Raw genomic sequence first — 24206 nt, forward strand, 5'->3', positions numbered from 1 at the left:
TCCACGTGTGCCAGATGTTGGCTGGATCTGGGACATCAAAATGTTGCTATGTGGGTTACCACTAAGCCACATTTGCTTATTATACTTTTTTTTTTTATTATTGTTGTTATTATTGTTGTAGTATTGTATGTAAGCTTCTGTTTCTGTCACACAGGATCAGCTGCTGTGGCTTTCATGAGTTATAACACAATGGAGAATCTACTGAAGCCAGACTTCTTCAACACATCAAATAACACGATTAAAACCATGATGTCCACTGTGATCTCAGCTACTCTTCCCAAAACCACCAACACTAAACTCACCAAACCAGTCAACTTCACCCTCAAACACATCAGAGTGAGAGACTGAAATGTGTTTTTGTCCAACCTGAGAACTTATGAACATCTGAAAACATCTGATATTCAGTGTTGTTATATTTTCTGCATGTTCTTTCTTCTTTCTGCAGGAGTTTGACCCCAACGGTTCTCTGTCCTGTGTGTACTGGAATATCAGCGAGTGGATTGTAGATGGTTGTTCTGTTTTAAAGACCAACAGCAGCTACACTGTGTGTTCCTGTGTTCATCTGTCCACATTCGCTCTCATCATGCAAACCAGCCGCCCATCAGAGGTACGAGAACATTTATAGTGAGCATTGAAGAACAGCACAGATTTGGCACTCATGTACTCTGACATGTTTTCTCAGAGCGACTCACCGCTGGACCTGTTGAATTTGGTGTGTGTGATCGTGGGGCTGGTGTTCTTCAGTTTGGCCCTGTTGACCTTTGCCCTTTGTCAGTGGAGTCCTGGAGTGAATAATGTGGCTCGAATCAACCTCTGCCTGAGTCTTCTGTTGGCTCACCTTCTGTTCCTGCTCACACAACAGTTTCTGAGCCTCATACGCCCTCATCAGGTGAGAATGATGAAGGAGCCCTACAGCTCAGCACAGTCTCACTGAGAATCATCATAACCGTCTCTCATGATCTCCAGGTGTTGTGTACCGTGATATCAGGTGTGCTGCACTTCCTCTTTCTCTCCGGCTTTGTGTGGATGTTCATTGAAGCTGTGCTGCTCTTCATCTGTGTGAAGAACCTATCACAGATCAGCTCCAAAAAGAGGGAGGCGCTTAGCAGTGGATTCCTGTGTGTGATTGGATATACGGTTGCTCTGGTTGTGGTGGCCGTGTCTGTCGGGCTGCTTCCTGAAGGATACGGCAGCGAACAGTGAGTTGTTGTTTTTGAAAGTCAATTTGATCACAAGCAAATAAGGCAGCTCTGGGCTTTCGTGACATTTTTGTCATCTGATAAAATACAAGTCTATATGCACTTATAAGACATGACCTAAACGAACCATCACTCATTAATTTAACAATCACTCATTAACATATCGGTACTACATCATGGCTTCTCCATGACTTCTTTGGTAAAAACCCTCCCCAAAACTTTTTTCGGGTCCTAAGGTTTTAAACTCAAATGTTTGTCCAGCCTCCTGGATGAGTTCTGACCAATTAGACACTGTCTTTATTTGAGAGGTGGCATTTTCTTCACCTCTCATCGTCAATCATGCGTTATCTGTGATCTCCTTACTCTCCAGCTCTAGCAGAGAGTACAGAGGCCACAGTTTAGTCATCATTTCTATTATAAGAATACAAAATATTTTACACAGATTTCAATCAAGCCATCTTTTGAATTAAGAACATACTATCATACTGATAGGAAATAAGACACGCTTTCATTCAAACATCTAATAGTTATAACAATTACATGGCTTCTAAATGTGATCTAAGCATAATAGACAAATATATAGGTTTTAGACACCATATAGAATTATGTAGTTGAACGATGTTTGATAATAAGTCCATCAAGAATTTGTTTTGGGATGATTTTATGTATTTTTATATGTCTCTGTGGTTTTAAGAGATGTCAACCCTGGGGTCGTTCAGAGTTCCTTAAGAAGAAGGAACATTTTACTCTACTGAGCAGTTGGAAGTACACTGTTTTGTTTTTTACAGTGCAAAATCCGTATATTTTCACAGTATTCCTGTGAGAGCTATTACAGTTTTTTTCCGGTGCTTTTTTTTTTTTTTTACAGTTTTTTACCATTATTTTTTATTTTATTTTTTACAGTGCATGCTTAGCCTGACTAACGTCAGACCACATCTCATTGAGACGTGGTCTGGGAACCATATGTTCATTTTCTCGTATTTGAGGCGTGGTTTACGAATGCCCAGAGCCGTTTATTGGGCGCTACGAATGTCTATCAAATGCGCCTGTACGTAGCTCATAGCCAATCGTTTCAATTATACCAGATGACGTATGTAGAGCGGCAGAAATTCGACGAGGAAGAAGACGAAATAAACTTGCGTTCTAAACTACTTAGAACACTATCTAAGGCTGCATCGAAAGGTAACTTCGCGTCTGCTGCCATGTTTGATCCATAGATATAAACAAACTGCTTCGGTGTGTCGCATAGACGTCGTCATCGTCTTGCTGCTCCCTCCCCGTTCTGTGATTGGTTCCCTTTTTGAGGGGAAAATCTGGTCCATGGTGTCCAGGCTGCCTAGCAGCGTGAATAAAATCGCGCTGCGCTCAAGGCAGCATGGGGAAACCCAGGCTAGTGCATGCTAGGAGCCACCATAGAATCAATCTCATAGCTTTTTATTTTTTTATTTAACCTTTATTTAACCAGGAAGGTCCCATTGAGGTTAAAAACCTATTTTTCAAGGGAGTCCTGGCCAAGAGGCAGCAAAAACACAGTCAATTACATTTATAAAAGTTATACAATACAAATAATTAAAAACATTTACAATTTAAACAGGTCATTTCAGGTTCTCTCAATCTGGACTTAAAAGCATTTAAGGAAATAAGTTCAGATAATTTCAAGTCTTTTTGCAAAAAGTTCCATGCAGAAGGAGCGGAGTAGACAAAAGCCCTTTTTCCCAGTTCTGTACGGGCAAATGGAACAAAGAGCAGCAAGTTATCATTTGATCGCAATGAATAAGAACCAACACTTCTCCATGTGATTAAACTACAGATGTAGGATGGCAACAGACCAAGCATGGCCTTATAGATAAAAATATGCCAATGCCCTGTTGGACAACGATGGCCATCCCACTCTGGAATATAATTCACAATGATGGGTCAAGTTTTTACAATTCGTAATAAATCTCAGAGACGCATGATAAACAGTGTCAATCTTATACAGACATTGTGCTGAAGCGGTCCTATACACCAGGTCTCCATAATCTAAGACAGATAAAAATGTTGCAGTGACTAGCTGCTTTTTAGCTTTAAAAGAAAAACAAAATTTATTTCGAAAGAAAAAAAGACAGTTTAAGTTTGAGTTTCTTCACAAGGTTGTCTATATGAGGCTTAAAAGTGAGAGCATCATCAAGCCAGATACCAAGGTACTTATAAGAATGAACCACCTCTATGACACTTCCAGTCAAAGTGAACACAGGAGGAGGAGCTTGAGAAACCTTCTTAGTATTACTAAACAGCATCAGTTTGGTCTTATCAGCATTGAGAACCAGTTTAAGCTGCATAAGCGTGCGTTGAACCACATTAAAAGCTTTCTGCAAAGACTCAACCGCTTTAGCTGGGGACGATCCAAAACAATAAATAATCGTGTCATCAGCATACAAATGCATATTAGCATCCGACACATTGTGGCCTAGTTCATTTATATACATAATAAACAAGAGAGGACCTAATATTGAGCCTTGTGGCACCCCCTTGTGGACCTTCACTAATGCAGAACATAGACCATCACATTTAATGCACTGAGTCCTGTCACTCAGATAATTCATGAACCAGGAAACTACACAATCAGACAATCCCTGACAAAGAAGCCTATGCTTTAGAACAGCATGGTCCACTGGGTCAAAAGCTTTCGACAGATCAAGAAAAAGTGATGCACAGAATTGCTTTCCATCAAGAGCGACAAGTTTGTCATTAATTATTTTTGTAACAGCAGTGATGGTACTGTGCTTTTTCCTGAAGCCTGATTGCAGTTTGGAAAGGAGTTCATTTGAGTATAAAAACTCTTTTATTTGGTCTGAAACAAGGGATTCTAAAATTTTTGACAAAACACACAAATTAGATATAGGCCGATAGTTAGTTAAAACTGCTGGATCACCTCCTTTAAACAAGGGAATAACAAAAGCTGACTTCCAAACTGATGGCATTTCATTGTTTTGAATTGACAGATTAAAAAGAATTGTGAGGGGCTCTGCAACAAAATCAGCCGCCTTTTTCAAAAAGTAAGGCTCTATTAAATCTGGTCCAGGAGGTTTTCTGTTATCTAACGCTTTAAGAGCTCCATGCACCTGCTGCACAGTAAAAGAAACAAAATTGAAAGGCTCTCCAGAAAACACTGGGGAGTATGTGCATGGAGTGACAGTGACTACTCCTGTCGACTCGGACAGAGAACCAACTGATACAAAATGCTCATTAAAGCAATTTAAGACATCAACTCTGTCGTAGACTGGGAGAGAGTTTTTTAAGACAAATTTTGGGAGGGCTTCATTACTTTTATTCACAGAAAGAGACTTGATGACTTTCCAAAATTTCTGTGGATTATTGAGGTTTTCACTTGTGACTGATAAATAATATTCTGATTTAGCCTTTTTGATAAGAGAGGTACATTTATTTCTTAGTTGTCTGAAAATGGACCAGTCAGTGGCAGAATCACAATTTCTAGCTTTAGCCCATGCCACATTTCGCTGTCTGACAACTCTGGAGAAAACCAAGGGTTTTCCCATCCCTTCACTCTATGCTTTGTCCAAGGAGCATGTTTATTTACAATTTTCTCAAAATTCTCCTTAAAAAGTGTCCAGGCAAGCTCAACGTCAGGCAACAGGCCTAGCTGTCCCCAGTTAATCAAAGATAGATCATGATGATAGGCTTGTTCATTAAAGTTTTTCAAATTCCTCTTTCTAATAATTTGTGATTTACATTTGGGTATTTTACTGCCTCTCGAAGTAGCAATAACACAATGATCACTCAGATCATTACAAAAGACACCCATGGATACAAATTTATGAGGGACATTTGTTAGAATCAAGTCAATTAAAGTAGATTTATCTGGATTTTTGAGATTAGGCCTTGTAGGTACAGGCCTAATGCATGATAGCTACCATCATGCATTGCGGCAATAAGTTTGTCACCAATGTTGAGATTCAAATGCTCATTCTTGATATCTGTGTGTATTCAGATGATGTTACTTCTCAAAAAAAAAATTGTGATCAGTTATTCATCATTTTTTCAAATTAGTACACCAGTGTTGAAACTCTAGCTGTGTAGTCATGGGGCTACATGTAATAAATGATGTGAAATTGTTAACACATAACCTATTAAATCGCAAACTTGACTTTGATTGAGATCAGTGAATGAGACAATTACATGATGGATACATCATCATTAAGTAGCCCTTATCACCTGATCATGTTTTCTATTACTGTTCTTCCACAATAAAAACAGTTACAGCAGCCAGAGAAAAGCTATTGTAAAAAAAAATAAAGTGTCAAATCATAAATATATAAACAGCAGTGTTCATTTAACACAGAGGATTTTGCTGTACACTTTTTTTTGGCACGCTATTTCAGACTTACCCACAAGATTAAAATCTGTAATAGTTCAGCACTCAACACCAGAAATAGCAGTTTTGACATTCTTCTAGTTCTTATATTATGTTTCCTCTAAACAGTTGCTGGATTAAAATGGATAAAGGTTTTATCTGGAGTTTTCTGGGTCCTGTTTGTGTCATACTAGCAGTAAGCACATTTCTTATTTTTCATGATTTTAATTTATATTAAAGGGAAAACAAGGTGATTAATTATTCTTTTGTACTTTTCAGTTAAACATGATTCTCTTCATCAACATCATCATCAATCTGAACTCAACTCTCAAAAATCTGAACGCTGAAGTTTCACAGATGAAACAAACCAAGTAACCAACACTCAGATTCAAACACTATAATACATATATTTAATAAATAAATATCTGTTAATTTTCTTTCTTTCTCTGCAGGATTATGACATTTAAAACACTGGCTCAGTTTGTGATTCTTGGTTGCCCCTGGATTCTGGGTTTCTTCACTAATGGCAGGAAGGAGCTGGAGATCCTCTTCCTGATCTTGAACTCCCAGCAGGGAACCTTCATCTTCCTGGTCTATTGTATCCTCAATAATGAGGTCAGACATCACTCAATTTACCACCATATTCCATTCAAAACTGAATATGAAAGATACTGTATGAACTGAATTACAACTGTTCTTATTTCGGTAATCCATGTCTTTTATTGAGAAATGTTGGAGCCGTTTTTTTAATCTGTTACTATTCTTCCATTTCATTCCTGTGACAGAATGTTCAATTGAGTCAAAACTATTCAAACTCCAACTGTCAAATTCTATATTAAACAGACTGATCTTTCTGTCTGATTGCATGGTATTCATATAGAGAGCCTAAGTCCCTCCCCTCCGCTTCCGGCTCATGGGACCTTATGTCGGAAAAAATATGTATGGTAGTCAATGGCGAGAGACAACTTATCTTTTTATTCCGTCTGAACTGTGCCCTGAATTACACATATGATGTTGGTCAATTTAAACGATAATTATGAAAGTCAAGAAAGTCGCAGTTTGTCATAAAACAGAAGAGTAACATTTAGTTTTATGTGAAAATCGCGCAATGAACTACATCTCTCGTCTCGCACTATGTACGTCACCAACAGTCTGTGTGCAGTCTGGTACAAAACACTCAGGCATGACGGCGTAACATTACGATTATAAGGTAAGACTATAGAAAAAAATGACAGACGTTAGCTTCAGTGAAGTTAGCTTCATTCATTGAGAGAAAGGGTATGACGTAACATGTGCGCCTTTTGGGTTTGTAGTCTTTGTAATTACGCATTTTCACAGTCTTATACCTCAACAGCTTTACATCAAACTGCGATTTTCTTGACTTTAAAATGTATCTTTTAAATTGACAAACATCATATGTGTAATTCAGGGCACAATTCAAACGAGATCAGTTTTAAGGTCCCATGGTGGTCAACCGGAAGGGGAGGGACTTAGGCTCTCTATTGGCATCCATATCAAGCTCCAAGCTTTTAAAATGACTTCAAACTTTTAGACCTGGCTTTCTCAAGCTTTTTTCTATTTTGTTCTCTGTAATTAGGTCCATTATTGTTGGATTCTCTGATAAAGAGGAACAAAAAGCAGAACTGGCATATAACAACCCAGCAAACATTTCAATGTGGGCGTAACTATTTAACATAAGTTCTTCTTCCTCCATGGTACATGGTTTCTGCTTGGGCAACCCAAATGGGGCCCATATAAATTTTTCCATCGGATCCACATGGGCCCCATGTACACAGCAAAATCCCCAGTGCTAAATTAACACTCCTCAGTGTACATATGTGTCCACACTACAGGGTGTTGAAACTAACACTGAAGCAGTGTTGAAGTTAATGAGATAATTAAGTGATACATCAGCTGATAACAAGCAGAATCACTGAAACAACAAGAACAGAAAAAAAGAGAAGAGATGCGCAGAAACACAAGAACTACGGCTGATTTCCAGCCATAGCCTTAGGCCTCGTTTACCCTGTCAGTGAAACGTGACCCAATTCTGATTTTGCTCATATGTGACACAGATCGGATGTGTTCCGTGTAAACAGGAAAAAAAACGCATGCATTCGGATATTTCAAGATCGGTTTCAGGCCTCGTTCATATCTGGAAATAAATCAGATATAAATGAGATATGTGCCAATGCGACCGTCATGTAAACAGGCAGAAGGGAAGCTGAGGCATTAGGCTACGGCTACGTGGTTTAATGACAAGAGGAACCCCAACGCCCATCTGCAAAGGGACGGATGGCCTGACGAAACCTTGTGTCGTCGTAGGAGAGGAATGTGAACAAACGTTGACACAACATATCAAAGGTTAGTTTGCTCATCCTAAAATTTCAGACCCACTACTATCTCATGAAAGTGCGTATCTACAGCACAAATTTTATTTCTTGTGCAATTTACACCAAAAATAGTTGTTGCGTGCATATGATACACAGTTTTCGCGTGCATATGATATGCACTTAATGGCATGTAATACACACACACTTCACACCCCTAATCCTACCCAATGGGTTTACAGTGCGTATCAACTATTTTTGCAGTATAAATGGCACGAGAAATAAAATTAGTGGTATAGATATATGCACTTTCCCCGTATCCCATCGTGAGATCTCTCTCGCACACAATAACTGAAGCATGCGCAGGCTGCAATGATGGCACTTTTCGTCCTCCTCCGCCTCAAAGTCATGGTTATGTTTGGCGAACTTCGCATAATCTGTGCAAGAACCCCCTTTAAGCATGTAGTCGGCCTATGTCAAGTGTAAACACATGAATCGGACATGGGTCACAATTGAAAGAACGTGTAAACGGACGGTCAAAAAGGATATAGGCAACAATCGGATATAGGCAACAAATCAGAATTGGGCATCAAGACCTGCTGTGTAAACGAGGCCCAAGATGAAATCAACTGAAGATAAAAGAAGACATTAAATCTGTGAAGATCTCAGCAGAGGAGGATTAAACAACTCCACAAACAGCATTACCAGCTTCACTTATTACTAACCAGACTGACATCTACAGAAGTTCGTATGTGTTCTTAAGTCAGTTGTATTTCTTGTGTTTCGTTTTTTTTCTGTTCTTGTTGTTTCTGCTTGTTATCATCAGCTGTCTTCAGTAATGGTCTTTTATCACCTAATTTATCACTTAATTATCTCATTAACTTCAACACTGCTTCAGTGTTACTTTCAACACCCTGTAGTGTGGACACATGTATACACTGAGGAGTGTTAATTTAACACTGGGAATTTTGCTGGGATTTTGGGACCCTAATCAAACACACCTGAACCAGCTAATCAATGTCTTCAGGATTACTTACTAAAAGCTGCAGACAGAAGAGTTTATCAGGATTGGAGCTAAACTCTGCAGAGCTGTGGCCCTTCAGGACTGAGTTTGCCACATGATGGGTCCATAGAGGGCTCTAAGAGGGGCCCATTTAGATGGTCTTCACACAAAAACCTTATAAGGCACATGGGGGATCACACTGGACCCACAAAGGACCTGCATAAGTTTTTTTTGTTTTTTTGGGACCACAGTGGGTGAAAATTTAATTTAATTTAATAATTTCTTTAAAGATTCCAGTGGGTCAAATAATAATAATAAAAAATAAAAAACTGTCCAGTAAATTAACAGTAAAATACTCAATTTCCATTTGCCATAACAAATGTGTCTTATAAACACACAATTAAAGCAGCCAGAGAGAAAAACTAATGTTAAAGAGTTAAGGGTCAAGAGCCCAACTAAAGTAAATGCCATAATTGCCCATTGCAGGGTCCAAGTGACAGCCCATCAAAAACCCACATGCTGTCTGGGGTCTGATCTGTCTGTCTGACTGCATGGCATTAATGATTTCAAACTCCAAGCTTTTAAAACTTCTTCAAACATTTAAGCCTGGCATTTTCAACCTCTTTTCTATTTTGTCGTCAGTAATTAGTTCAGCCATTGTATGATCCTGTTCTGTGGGAAAATCTTTCACTCTCTCCAAAGACAGTATTTGGAAGAATATTATCAGTGTTTACTTCTGAAAGTCTCTTAAAATACAATTTATTTCATGTTTATTATAAATAAATTCCACTGTGGTTCATGAGTTTCAGAGGTTAATTGATGTCAGTCACTCAGCTCCTCTCGTCTCATTCTTGTCCAGGTCAGACAGCAGTTCAGGAAGTTCTTCAGATGTCTTTGCTGTGTCAAACAAAACTGAGGATTACAGCAATCACGATCAGGAAATAAAAAGTGTCATTATTATACGTGTATTTTATTAAAGAATAGATTATGTTTTTTTATACTGACACGTAGGTCACCCATACTCTGAATTAGTCCTCTGCATTTAACCTGTTCAAGTTAGTGTACACACATTCCCTGATAGCAGACTAACATTGAATCAAGGTTGAAACTTAACATTGATAGATAAATAGATCAAGATGGACATAAAATCGATACTTGTTCAACTTAAATTAAATCACTTTTTACACATTTACACATTTTACATCGAATCAACATTGAAACAATAACAAATCAATCTTGCTTCATGTACAACAGGATCTTAAATAAATCTTAAATCTTAAAGCAGAATTGGCATAATGAGAATTGACAGAAAAAAAGTCAAACTGGTTTGTAATTAGTGAAGATGGAAAAGCTGTTTTTTGAGTTGTTTATTCAACAGTTTTGGAGGTTTTTTTTGCCATGTTGTTTTCAGCCCTTCATGGCCTCTGACTGAAAGAAGTCAAAAAGAACATGATTTTACTTCATTACCCAGTTTGTGGAAAATTGTCTCTTCACCATAAAATACATCACAGACAATATGCAAATACAACTCTATTTTTAAATATATATATATACTGGCATAAAATGCTGCTGTACACAAAGCCAGATTGATTTGATATTGTTTCAATGTTGATTCAATGTAAATAAAATGATTTCATTTAAGTTGAACAAAATCAACTTTCTGTAATGATAGAAAAACATGTTGTATGGGTGTCTTCTTATTTTATTGCTGTCAATGTTACTGGTGTAAAGCTGAAAAACGTCTCAATACTGTTGTAACCAACGCTCCCTAATGGAGGGAAGGGAGATGTTGTGTTGAACCGACACTAGGGGTCGCTCTTGAGAGCCCCAATAAATTCTGATGCATCCAGAAAAGGCCAATGAAATTGGTGAGAAATGCCCTGCACATACGGGTATAAAAGAGGCCAGCGTGGCACTGCTTATTTAGGTTTGTTCTCAGGAGACGAGACAGTGTATCAACACTCAGCAGCAGTTCAGAGTTGTACTACGACCCCTATACGACATCGAACATGCCTAGTGGCATCTGGTCAATAGAAAAAATTGCTCCCCTCTTCTTTCCAGGTGGGGGTTCTCAGTGGCCTGTTGACGGGCTGGCTGTACCACCTTTCTGCAAGAGGAACGTTGTTTGGGTCTGGCTGCCGGTCCAGACGCTTGATACTAGGCCAGAGTAGCCTTCGCAGGGGGCCACCCTTAGCGACGGGCAGCCGGGGCTTGATGCCTCAGGGGTGCAGAGATGGGACCCGAACCGAGCCAAGGCATGATTGTGTTTGATGGCCTCCATCTGCTTTTTTACTGTCAAGAACTGCTGGGCAAATTCTTTGACAGTGCCGGCTGAAAAGGCCACCATGGGAGATGATCTCGCATCCCCATCAGGTTCAGCCACAGGTGGCGCTCCTCGACCACCAAAGTGGGCATTGCCCAACCCAGAGACTGTGCCGTCACTTTCGTAGCCCCGAGGGCATAATCAGTGGCCATAGGCAGTTCCTGCATCTTATCTGGATCGGGACCACCCTCGTGCAGATCTCTTGTAGGCTTGAGACCCTGCCTCTTTAATTATGAAAGTAAAAGTGCCCTTTTCGCTCTATCTTTACCCTATGTAATTATGTGTAACTTGTGAAATACCCGTATGTCCTGGGCGTGGCCAGCTATGCAAATTTTGCTTGCCGATATCATTGTCCTATTCTGAATAGGTGAGGTTATTTGGGCAATCAAGAGTGACACCTAGTGTCAGTTTGACACTGTTTTATTTAAACATGTAGGATTTTCTTGGTGGAGGGTGAAAAGCATAATTGTATAAATTCCTTGATAATCAAACTATTTTTTTTCTGTTAAATGTTGCGAATTAAAAAAAAGTGAGTGAATGTGTGCATGGTAAAGGGAAATTAATTTACATTGTGTGGAATCCTAGTTAAGTTGTAAAGTTTGTTAATCGTACTATTTTTTTTTTGTGTGTGTGTGTAAGGAGTCTTCTCTTGTCTTCTGTAAAGAGAGAGGGCCAGAGTTGTTTTGGGTGTAGTAATATACATTTAAAACTAAACTATAAAAATTATTTACTGAACAGCTAAGGTCTAAAAATTAAATGAGTAGATTAGATTTAGCTTTGTTTAGGTCACAGTTAAGTGTTTCCTATATTATTGTAATGTTGTTGTTGTTTTTTTTTGTTTTGTTTTTTTACAAAATACCTTAATAAACTAAAATAATAAACTAAAATGTAATAATTGTGTTTTAAAACATGATTTTTTCACATTCCACAAAAGAAAAGCGCCATAGACTGACTCTGATTTGAGAAGAATACCCTAGAAATATGAATTATTAAATCCAGCCATCTTCCACAGAATTTTTGTATTTGAATGTAACATAAATAACCCATAGAACGGCATATGCAAATGTTCTATATCTATCTATATCTATCCATCCATCCATCCATATATCTATATCTATATCTATATATATGAGGAGCTCTTTTCCAAAACGCTATAAATCCATTTAAGTAGTTTTCAGGAAAATTAAATTGTTTACCTAGACCCACACATTTTGTGAATATTCAATTTATCCTGTTAAAATTATAATTTTTTTGGCTCAGTCTGAACATGTTGAACAATGATTATTAAATCAAACAACAATTATTTTTATTTTATTTTTATTTTTTTACGCTGTAAATCCATCCTTTTTTTTTTCAAAACGCTATAAATCCATAAATCTTTTCCAAAAATTGATGGTTTGTCTTTAAAAAATAAAAATCTGTAATAAATACATTGGCATTCAGTAAAGTGTCGAACCCATAAAAAGTAGAACCGTTGTCCACTTTACATAAAACAAATCACGACATGACCTTGAGTGAGTGAAAGAGTGGGTGAGTGGCGTTCACACCAAACGCGAACAGAGCGTCTGGCGCAAGTGATTTTCATGTTTAGTCAAAGACGTGTTTACGCGCGTCTGGAGGTCCTGCGGCGCGAATGAGGCGAATTGAGCATCTGGCGCAATACGCGCGAGTGATTTGAGGGTGAAGCCGCTTGTCCACCAGCGTCCGATCAATTTATGTTTCCGACGCGACGCCTGTGACGTTTTCGCTGCTTGGGGGCGGGGTTTGTGTCCTGGACATTGTACGGACATCATTTGTGAAGTTTTGGAGGGATAATTTCTGTATAAATACTTTTTTATCATTTATTTATCATTTCGCAATGGATTTCGCAATGGATCGACGACGACGACTCATCGCTATCAGGGACCGGGTGGTCAGCATTGCAGTGTTGTACCTGCGTTGGAAGAGGGGAAGACGGCAGTTCTGGGTCCATCCCATCCTGCTTGGCCGGCAGCAGAGTGGAGAATATCATCGTCTCGTCCAGGAGCTGCGACTGGATGATGACCGGTTTCAGCAGTACTTCAGGCTGTCGAGGGAGCTATTTGACGAGCTTTTGGCAAAAGTGGGGCCGCAGATCGCCAAGAGACCCAGCCGGCACATGACCGACCTTCAACGTTGAAATATGGTTGAAATAATGTCAGTTGTTGTTTCAACGTTGAAATAACGTTTAATGCTAAATGGTTGAAAAAGGTTAACAAAAACACTTCTAAATCAACATTGAAATAACGTTTAATGCTAAATGGTTGAAAAAGGTTAACAAAAACACTTCTAAATCAACGTTGACATTTTTACAAGATATGTACGTTGAAACAACGTAATGTTTTCGACAACATAATATCTGCGTTTTAACGTATTATGATAATTAATTAGCATTTAATGATTTTTTATCATAACAGCTCTTCAGTGTATATGTTAAAATACAATTATTATCATTATTAACAATAATATTTTCACCTTCAAGAGAGCAGTGCAGCAAAACCTTTTGCCTTATGTGATTTTGTGTGAATTTACAATTTTGTCTGCTTGCCTAACAGTTTACATTGCATTATTACATTAGTATTCACACTGTCATGTCATTGACCAATTAATTAAATATTAATACAGACTGCAAATAAAACTCAATAGCCTACACCACTATGTTAACTCGCGCAAACTATTGTTATTGGTTGTTTCGCCGTTTTACTTTGAGCATGATTGGTTAGTGTGTCTGTCTTTCAGGAAACTGTCCAATGAGAGTGTGCGCGGCTCTGCGCGCCTATTTTAAAAGTTTGAAAATACGTTACTCTCGGTTGGTGAGCAGCTGCTGCTTGCGTTGATTACTCGGTCAGACCTGGATTATTTTACATCTGCCTGTTGAATTCTTAAATTTTGAGCGAATTTGAGTTGATATGTCAATGAAGAACAAAAGCTGGAATGTGAACAGAGGAAGGGGTCGTACGTGGTCTGTAAAAATACTGGCGATATCAGGTAAGAAAACATTTTTCAGTCCTTAACAGTCTAACGTTAGGGACTGAACCTCATAAAATAAATAAGTTATCTCTGTGTGTGTTTGTGTACTGCTTCACCATTAGCGTAGCAATATTAGCATGTATTTCAATGTAAGTTAGTACCATCTGACATTGCTGTGTTTTGTTGTTGGTAACCTCATGTGTTTAATGTTGTCAGCTTAAAAACGCATGAGAGGTAAAAAAAAAAAAAAGCGTGGGAATGAGTAAAGTGATAAAACCATCATTTAGAAGTTTACATAACCTCTTCAAACTGATAACGATATTGAAAAGATATATTTACATTTTTTTTTGTTAGATCAAGCATTGGAATAAGATTTTTATCGGGGGAGAACATCCAACAGAAAGACCCATTCACCAACTAAGTACAGTAAGTAAATTTTACCCACTGTTCAAAAACCTACACGGGGATTAATATATAGTATTAAGTATGATTTTCATCTTTAAAGTAAAGACATTGCGTTACTGATAGAAAGTCTGAGTAACTTTTTGTCCTTTTGTCTTTCTTCTGCTGAAGTGGCGCACTGAAAGTGGATTCATGTCACCTTCATCAGTCCTTTCTTTAATCACTGGAAAACATTAAGGGAAAGACCCTCAGACGTGTCATAATAGGATAAATGCGGCTGCAGGTAAAATTATTTGATAGTTTGATTTTGGTGTACCATTTGCCTTTTTTGTGTGTGCTTCCCTTGCTATGATACACATTTCTGATGGGAAGGTAAAATGACATTTAGGTTACCATAATTCACAAGTGTGACAGTGTAGGCTAATGAAGGTAACTGAAAACAATGCGCTATGTAAACATTTTCCAGTGTAGCAGGTAATAATTAACATAGGGATCTAGGTCGATAAAAACATTATTTGTTACGCATCATTACTGATCAACCAGCGGTAGGCCTATACGTAGAAGCTTGGACACAACTATTTCTCTTAAATCCTAGACTGAATCAGTATGCTGGATAATCTTTGATCATTCAGTAAGAACATTTAATGTATGGAAATATTATGCAATTGTTGTGTTATTAAAAAACAACTTAAATGTTTGGTTGATTGCTTTTATTCTGTACAAGGATTGGTAAATGGTCAAATGAACTAGAAACACAAAGGGCAATGCACATTGCATTGGAGTCCTCATTGAAAAATTGCCTCATCATATTCAATCATGTTTAAAACATTAAAATATTTAATCTGCACTTACCATCGCTTCCGACAATCTGGACAACATCCCTCCAGGCATAATTTTTTACCTGGACATTTCTATATATGTCCAGGCTGGAATCATATATTACTGTAAAGTTTGAGACAGCAATAATCAATTTTTCCTTCATTTTCGCGCCGGGAAAAATGTACTTTAAATATGAAACCATAGCAACGCCCATACACAAATTCTCGCCGCCGAGTTTCCATTGGCTGCTGCCCCGCGTTTTGACGCTCTCATTTGAATAAAGTATCCACCGAGATACTTTTTTGCAGCGCCACTGTTGACCAAATCGACGTGACGCGACGTGACCCATCATGCTTTGCGGGGGCGTTTTTGCTGCCTGACGTAGTTCCATAGGAAATGAATGGGCTTTGGCGTTGCGTCAGAAATCGAGACGCTGGTGAACAAGCGGCTTGAGCGAAAGAACGAGAGAGAGAGAGAATTCTGATTAGTCCAGAGGATGTATCGCGTTTAGGCTAAAAATAGGTTCGGCGCTTATCGCGGTTTGGAAAAGAACTGCATCTTGCAGTACATTTTAATATATCGGAAATATAGGAAATATAGCGATTTGGCATGACACATTGATGGAGCAGTGAATAGGTTCAGTACACAGCAAAATGACATGATGAACAATTTTTTTTTTTTATGCCGTTTATCGCATTTTGGAAAAGAGCTCTTCATCCCAGCATTGATGTCAAAATTACGTCACGAAATAGGTCAAAAATTAAAGTGTCAAAGTGTCGATGTCAATTTGATGTCAAGATTTTGACCTCTGCTGATGTCGTTTTGATGTCATGCTTTGTTGGTATTTGATGTCAATTCAACATTTATTTGACGTCAAGATGTCATGATGTTGATCCCAGCAGGCACAGTATATTCATGGATTTCATCCGGTCCCTTTCCACAGGTGTATTAATCAAGCACAATGCAGTCTGCATTCATAATCTAGGTGCTTGATTTTATACACCTGTGGAAAGGGACCGGATGAAACCCATGAATAGACTACAACGTCGGTCAGACATTGGATTTTGGTTGAAAATAAAAGTCGGGTTGATGTCTAAATCCAATGTTTGTTTGACGTCAAGCTCCAACATTGGGCAGTCGTTGAATTTTGGTTGGAATAAACCAAACATAAGGTGAAATGCACGGCCGTACATCTTATTACCAGCTTCACTTAAAACTAACCAGATTTACTTTATTTAATTTCTGGTTTAATGAAATCATATTTTGTATTTTAAAGTCACCATGATGGTGGTTAGCATTTGCTTTAGTTGGACTCTTGACCCTTGACTTTTTAATATAACATTTTCTCTGACTGCTATAATTGTGTGTTTATAAAGCACAATTGTTGTAGATAGAAAAGCCATGAGAAAATGAGATCAGGTGATATTGGCTGTTTATTGATGTGTTTCACAGATGAAAGCAGGTTCACACTGAGCACATGTGACAGACGTGACAGAGTCTGGAGACGCCGTGGAGAATGTTCTGCTGCCTGCAACATCTGTGAAGAGCACAGGGCGCCAGTGGCGAATTTGCCAACTGTAAGCACAACCCTCACCTGTGGACGTCAGGCCCTCATACCACCCTCATGGAGTCTGTTTCTGACCATTGGAGCAGACACATGCACATTTGTGGCCTGCTGGAGGTCATTTTGCAGGGCTCTGGCAGTGCTCCTTGTGCTCCTCCTTGCACAAAGGCGGAGGTAGCGGTCCTGCTGCTAGTTTGTTGCCCTCCTACGGCCTCCTCCATGTCTCCTGATGTACTGGTCTGTCTCCTGGTAGCGCCTCCATGCTCTGGACACTACGCTGACAGACACAGCAAACCTTCTTGCCACAGCTCGCATCTGGATGAGCTGCACTACCTGAGCCACTTGTGTGGGTTGTAGACTCTGTCTCATGCTACCACTAGAGTGAAAGCACCGCCAGCATTCAAAAATGACCAAAATATCAGTCAGGAAGCATAGGAACTGAAAAGTTGTCTGTGGTCACCACCTGCAGAACCACTCCTTTATTGGAGAACAGTGATTGACTTGGAGTTACATTGTGTTGTTTAAGTGTTCCCTTTATTTTTTTGAGCGCTGTGTGTGTATATATATATGAAGAGTTCAGATGCAAAAGCCTCTAAGTGCCATCTGAAATTTTCTTCTAGAATGATCATTTTTATATATATCATTTTTATCATTTTTTATCATATATATATATATATGTGTGTGCATGCACTCATGGAAATCAACGTTCAGCAAGTGAAACAATGTTGATACAAATGATCTTTTACAGAGTTGTTGAGTTTTATATTTATCAATAATGCTTTAATTCCTTAAGTCATCAATTACATTTGTCTGATATTTAAACACTAAAACACACTTGTTGATCTGCTTTATCAATGCAGAAATGTTCTCCATAAACGCCTGCAATTACTGATAAAACACGAACTTAATGAAAGTCAAGGGTCAAGAGCACAACTAAAGCAAACACTGATCTCCATAATGGTGACATCAAACAAAACATTTTCAATAAGACATAAACATCTAAACCTCTGTTAATTCTCAACAAGAACTTCTGTAGATGTGTGACAGAAATAAAGTCAGTAATAAGTGAAGCTGGTAATGCTGTTTGTGGAGTTGTTTAATCAGATCTGCAGAGAGTTAATGTCTTTTATCTTCAGTTGATTTCATCTAAGGCTGTGTCTGAATAAAGTTGCAGTTCTTGTTTTTCTGCTCGTCTCTTTTTCTGTTCTCTTCTTTCCTTCAGTGATTCTGCTTGTTAACAGGCTTATTAAGGCTGAGATGACTCCATATTTAATATACACTGATTGTGTGGCTCAGATAAGGTCCAGTTCTGGTTTATTTCTTTTGATTTGTGCTGACATGTGGCCATACACTGTAAAAATGAATACGCTATATCTACTCAATAAAATTGTGGCAACAGATGACAAGCAATATTATTAATTAAATGTAACAAATTAGAATTGAGTAATAATTAATCAAATTAATTCCTTAAAAGTTAACCATTTAAAATGAGTAAAATTTACAAAAAAAAAAAAATGTAAACAAAAAGATCTGAATAGCAGACAGACATCAAAGATGAATTAATAACTCTTTATTTTTTATTGCCAACATTGAAGACACCTGATGTTTACAAGCAGAATCACTGAAGGAGAAAACCGTAATTTTACAGTTACCATTATGGAGATCAGTGTTTGCTTTAGTTGGGCTCTTGACTCTTAAATCATTAACTTTAGATTTTGTTTGGCTGCTGTATCTGAGTTATAACAGCCAGATGAACAAATAGAAAAGGTGATCTGATGGTTTTGGTTGTGTTTTAACAAAATCATTATTTCACAATCATTTGACCTGAATCACTGAAATGCAAGCTTTAGCGTAAGTTCTGCCAGGAAGACTCAATCAGCGCGTCATGCATTACCTCACTTCTAACCAATCATGTGCTAACACTCGCAGTATAAAAGATTGGTACTTACACTTGTCTGAGTTCGCAGATGCTGACGCTGCCAATTGCCTCCATCCTCCCCAACCACCACCTTCATCCTCCTCACCACCACCAGGATGGTCCCTTCCTTTACCCCCAGGGGGTCGGCTGCGCCCCTGCCTTCATCTTCAGGCAGGATATGCAGCTTCTGCTACCCTCGCATTGCGCGCTAAGGACGGGGCCTACGCCAAAGAATTTTATAAATTTATACTTTCTGGGCTGTTAATAAATATACGCTTGTTATATCAATTTATCTCCCGAGTCTTTCTGGTAGAACTAATATAGAGCCCAATTTCTGAGTTAGGTTTACTTTATTAATTATAGCAGCTCTGTCCTTGTACAGCATAATATTTGTAGCCTTTTCAATGAAAATGTTGAACCAACATCACACTGTAACATGAAATTCCAACATTTTCTCAACATTAATTGCTGGACATTTTTCAAAAAGATATGTTGATTCAATGCAGTTAACATTGACACATTAACATTGCTTTGATGGTTGCTATCTATCTGGGACCCTAATCAAACACACCTGAACCAGCTAATCAATGTCTTCAGGATTACTAGAAAGCTACAGACAGGAGAGTTTATCAGGGTTGGAGCTGAACTCTTCAGGACAGTGGCTCTCCAGGACAGAGTTTGCCTATCCCTGTGGTAAAGCAATGTAAAAATGTTATGTTGTCATAACTTATTGATCAATTCTCATAAGCTACATCAGCAACAAATAAAATGAAGTTATTAAATATTAGCTCAAACGACGTCACGCATTCCTCTAATCCTTGGTGGATTTGCATCTTTGATGCAAGATGTAAAGTAGTGGGCAGATCTGTGTTTATCTTGTCACAGCAGAATGGAAATAAAGAGATAAGGTGTTTCTCGGATCCAAGGTGAATATAAACTGGGTTCAAAGGTTTGATGCACCAAAATGGACATAAATGTAGTGTGAAAGTAATACATACAACATACAACTATTCACTTGGAATAAGTGAAATTCACACTCAAATCATAAACAGTTCAAATAATATCCCAACTAGGATCATAGGCGAAGAGTTAGACTCTGGGCCTTTACAAACCCCTCCTAGTATTTGCTGCAAATAAGATTTTTACAATAGAAACAATAGGTTCATATTAAACTATTCACACTGGGCACAGATATTTGACATTTGACTTCTTTTTATGAAAAGAATGTTCCAAGTTGTTAGACATGACCTTTGTATTGATGTTGGTTTAATAAGTATAAAAGCATCTTGGCATGTGTTCTGTCTTTGTGTATGAATTTGAATATAAATTTGAATGTGAGCAGGAGGAGATAACAGAATGTGTTTTCTCAGGAACATTAGCTGATCATTGTCATTTACACTTCTGACTCACAAATATTCATGTGTCTTCTTCACCCGAAGATCATTTAAAGATAAACTCATATCAGGTAAGGCACTCTTGAAATCATTTATATATCAGATGAGGATAAAATGCTTAAGTGTTACTATCAATCTCACAGTTGTTGGGTCTTTATTAGCGGTTTGTGATATGTGTTTCAAGTTATTTAGGGGAAATCCTCAGCTTCAGATCATAATCTCTGATATTCATGATGATGATGAACCGTCAGCCTTTTCAAAACAACTATTCTGCATCATATACACTGAACTGTGATCTGTGTGTTATTTTGAGTAATTTGGTTAATATTCATAACTTCAGTGGACTGTTTAATGTTGCAAGGGTTACAGAGAGACATGAAGTCAAAATCACATTGATGGACAGTGGATATAACAGACATCAGTGTTCAAGTGAAAACTAAATCACTGTTTAGCACTTTAGCACAGCTTTCAGCCTGTGTTCAATATCTCTAACCGTAACACAGCTATCATGGACAGCTCACCATCACAGTCTTTAGTTTTGCTTAGGCTAGTCCCTAAATTTATTTATAAAAAATAAAAAATAAAAATGATGTTTACGTAATGTACATTTTAAACAGCTTGATCAATGCTCGATCAATACAACAACTGCACTGTACAACATCAACTTCTCATTATGCTCAGAAAGCCAAATATCTTTAAAAGTTTATATTTAGGTAATCGATTTGAATTTTATACAGTTTTGAGCAAAGACTAAAATCCCTGAAGCTATAAACCAGGAGCTTTTTTAGTTTCATATGTACTGAGGAACAACCCCCTATCAAAAAGTGTCTCCATATTTTGATCATCTTTTTTTATCACTGTTTTTGGATATAATTTACCGTTGCTTGGCGAATTTTCCCAGACGAAATTCAGTCATTTCAATATAAACCCGCTTTTATAAAGTGCCATCTGTAGCCGCGTTTCCATTACAGATTTGCGCAAATGTTTTGCGCTATTATCTAAATATCGATAAAAAACTATTGCGAAATGACGGCGTTTCCATTAACCGATGTTATGCGACTAAAACGTATTTTTTTCTCTCGCGATAAGTCATTCCAAAAATCACGGCAACGGACGTTGGTTATAATAGCACAGCCACCGCATTAGACATTATTATTATTATTAATGGAAGGAGACGTGGCGTGTTATCCAAGCATTAATGGCAGGGAAAGACCCCCGAACGACACATATAAGGAGTTTCTGGGTGTTTCGCCCTCATTTCTGCTCCGATTGTGGCATTTCTTTGAGATTTAGAATCCAGTATTCCTATAGGCTAATTATTGTTTCTTTTATGAATTTAATAAATAATTCTGTCTGGTGTTCTGTCCAAATGATCCATGTAGGCAACTTTTGTGTCTATTTGTTTTTCCTTTTTTAACCCCTAATTGAAAAACGAAAAATGAACGGTTGTTGTCTTCTTAAAACAAGTTGAACACCAAAATTTTAATTTGAACTGGCTACACACAACTGCTGTTTTTGCCCCTTTATTAAACATTTAAAATATTCACAAATTAATATGGAAAACATGTCGATTTTACTGGTTTTCTAAGGCCAAATTAGAAACTGGAATTGATGTATTTCCCGCAGTGCTGAATGAGAAGAGCCATTAATATAATTAATAAACTATTGTTTTCTAAGTGTCGGCTAAAATCACATCTCCATCTCCGCTGTTATCAGATGCGCTTTTAGAGAGAAATGCAACTTTCATACGGATTAGCCTACATAATCAGAAGGTATTAGCTTTCGATTCGAATTTGTTCGTTTTAAAGTGGACATTTCAAGCTTTAGCCTACACAGGCTATATTTTGTTTCAGTTCTCGCGCCCCAGTTTACGGAGATCATGTGCGTCTGATTGTTTCTTTTATTTTACAAAAGCACAGCATTTTCTTGTTATTGTGAGTTTACACAAATAAAAGTGGTTGAGAATAATGTATTATTATTTTCTGTCTGACCAGAAATGATAGAGTAGCCTATAAGTTGTTTCCACTGTTGATAGGAAAATGCAAGTGTTTGCGGCCGCGCCTCCGTGTCATGCAGTGCGCGCTCCACGCTCAGCTTTGTTCCTTTTTTGCATAAAAGCCTCTTCTAAATATAGCCTATTAAATGTTATAATAAAATAATATAAAATTATTATTATTTGCGTAGCTATACATGGACTTCAAACACACTGCGTCTTCTAAGTCAGGTGACTGTAAATGCGCAAAAACTGTTTCCATTGCAGTTTTGCGAAATATTCATTTTTCGAATTGCCTGAAAAACCACCTCATGAGAGCGTAAAAACTTTTTTGCGATAAATGGGAGTTTTTGCGAAATTGACGTGTTTCCATTAAGCGTATTTTCAATTCGCAATTTCAATTTGCGCAATTTGAAGGGTAATGGAAACGCGGCTTGTGTGAGATTTTCATCACTACACGAGACAATGGACATTTTTTTTTTTGCCCGTGAGATTTTGTTTAAATATGTCTGAAGTGATCATGCCTTTTAGGATGTTTACACGTAAAGTATTCAAGAGAGTATGCCATTGCAGTCTAGACGTCTGCGCACATATGCTTTATTTTACTACACTAAACACGTAATACGCGTGTGCATGCCGTCAACGTTTTCACAGATTCACATTTTCAAGTTTACCGTCATGGCGACGATAACGTTATCATTTTCAAAAACTTGCTCTTTGAAACCTGTTTTCAAAAGTTGCTTTTCAGTCCCCCAAAACGCATACAATTTTTCAGTTTTTAGTTGAAAACAGTGTTGTGTAAACGGCCCCAATTAGATCAATAGTGATTTATTCACGAATGGCCAGTTCTGGCAGAAAACACATATTACATAATAGTTGAAATATCAGTGAATGATGAGCAGGACGGTATAATTTAATCTCCACCATCAACCAAGGATTTATATCAGTAATATTTTACTGTTTTTCACTGGGACTCGTTCCCCGTAAAAAGAATCTAGCGACGACCCTGCAATAACACACACACAAACCTCTTCATTCTCTCTTTCTTTTCACAAACAAAAGTAAGATAGAGTAGCGTAATGGCGCCATCGTGTGTCTCTAAATCATTACAGACTCTCCTCATTTATGACTGTTGCAACATGTACTGTAAACTCACAAATACAGCGGGATTTCCATGTGTGTTTGACTAAAGTTATGCAAAGTCATGCAACAAACTAAAGTCATGCATAAATATCTCAGGTAATTTGTATGTTTTCTCTCTCTCTCTAAACTGTAAAGGAAACTCATCATCTGAACTGTTTTTATATAAAGAGAAATACACCGGTGTGACCAAACTGAAAATGGCTTCCTCTCTTCATAAAGGTGAGTATATTATAAAAGTGCTTTTCACTGCTGCAAAAACATTTATGACAGATGATGAATGTACTTTTCTCAAACTCAAAATTGCAGTTTAATCAAATACATTTTCATTAGTTTTTATTGATTTTTTTCTTCGTATTTCATGACAGGTTTTATAAGAGCACAGACTATCATCTCTGTTATGCTGTGTAAGTCAATAAGCAGTGTTTTTTGCTCATTTATTTATTTTTTGTGATAATAACACATGTAGGTCCACGTGTTTGTTTAAGAAGTATTTGGGCTAATTTTATTATGCGTTTCCGATCTGATTAAAACATTTCATCATGTTTAAATCCTCCCCAAGCTCAACACAGAAGATGCTAAATAAGACTTTATAAGATTGGGCCTTCATTGATCTAATGATGTGTGTTTGATGATCTAATGAATCCCTCTTAATATGTGACACACACTTCTTTCATTGAGATGACTGAGCTGTGACATTATTAATGTGCTGGACAGCCAAGAGTTTAATAGAGTTCACCTAGAATGTTGGTTAAAATATTGCATCTTTTGTAACTTGT

General features: G+C 37.7%; 1 protein-coding gene across 1 annotated transcript in view; it reads left to right on the forward strand.

Moving 5' to 3' along the window:
* The window catches only part of LOC309493633 (uncharacterized protein), a 454994-nt gene that overhangs the window by 43549 nt on the left and 387239 nt on the right, over nt 1-24206 (forward strand). The window lies entirely within an intron of this gene.

The sequence above is a fragment of the Leuciscus leuciscus genome (assembly GCF_965113295.1).
Source record: "Leuciscus leuciscus genome assembly, chromosome: 3".
Lineage (NCBI taxonomy): Eukaryota > Metazoa > Chordata > Actinopteri > Cypriniformes > Leuciscidae > Leuciscus > Leuciscus leuciscus.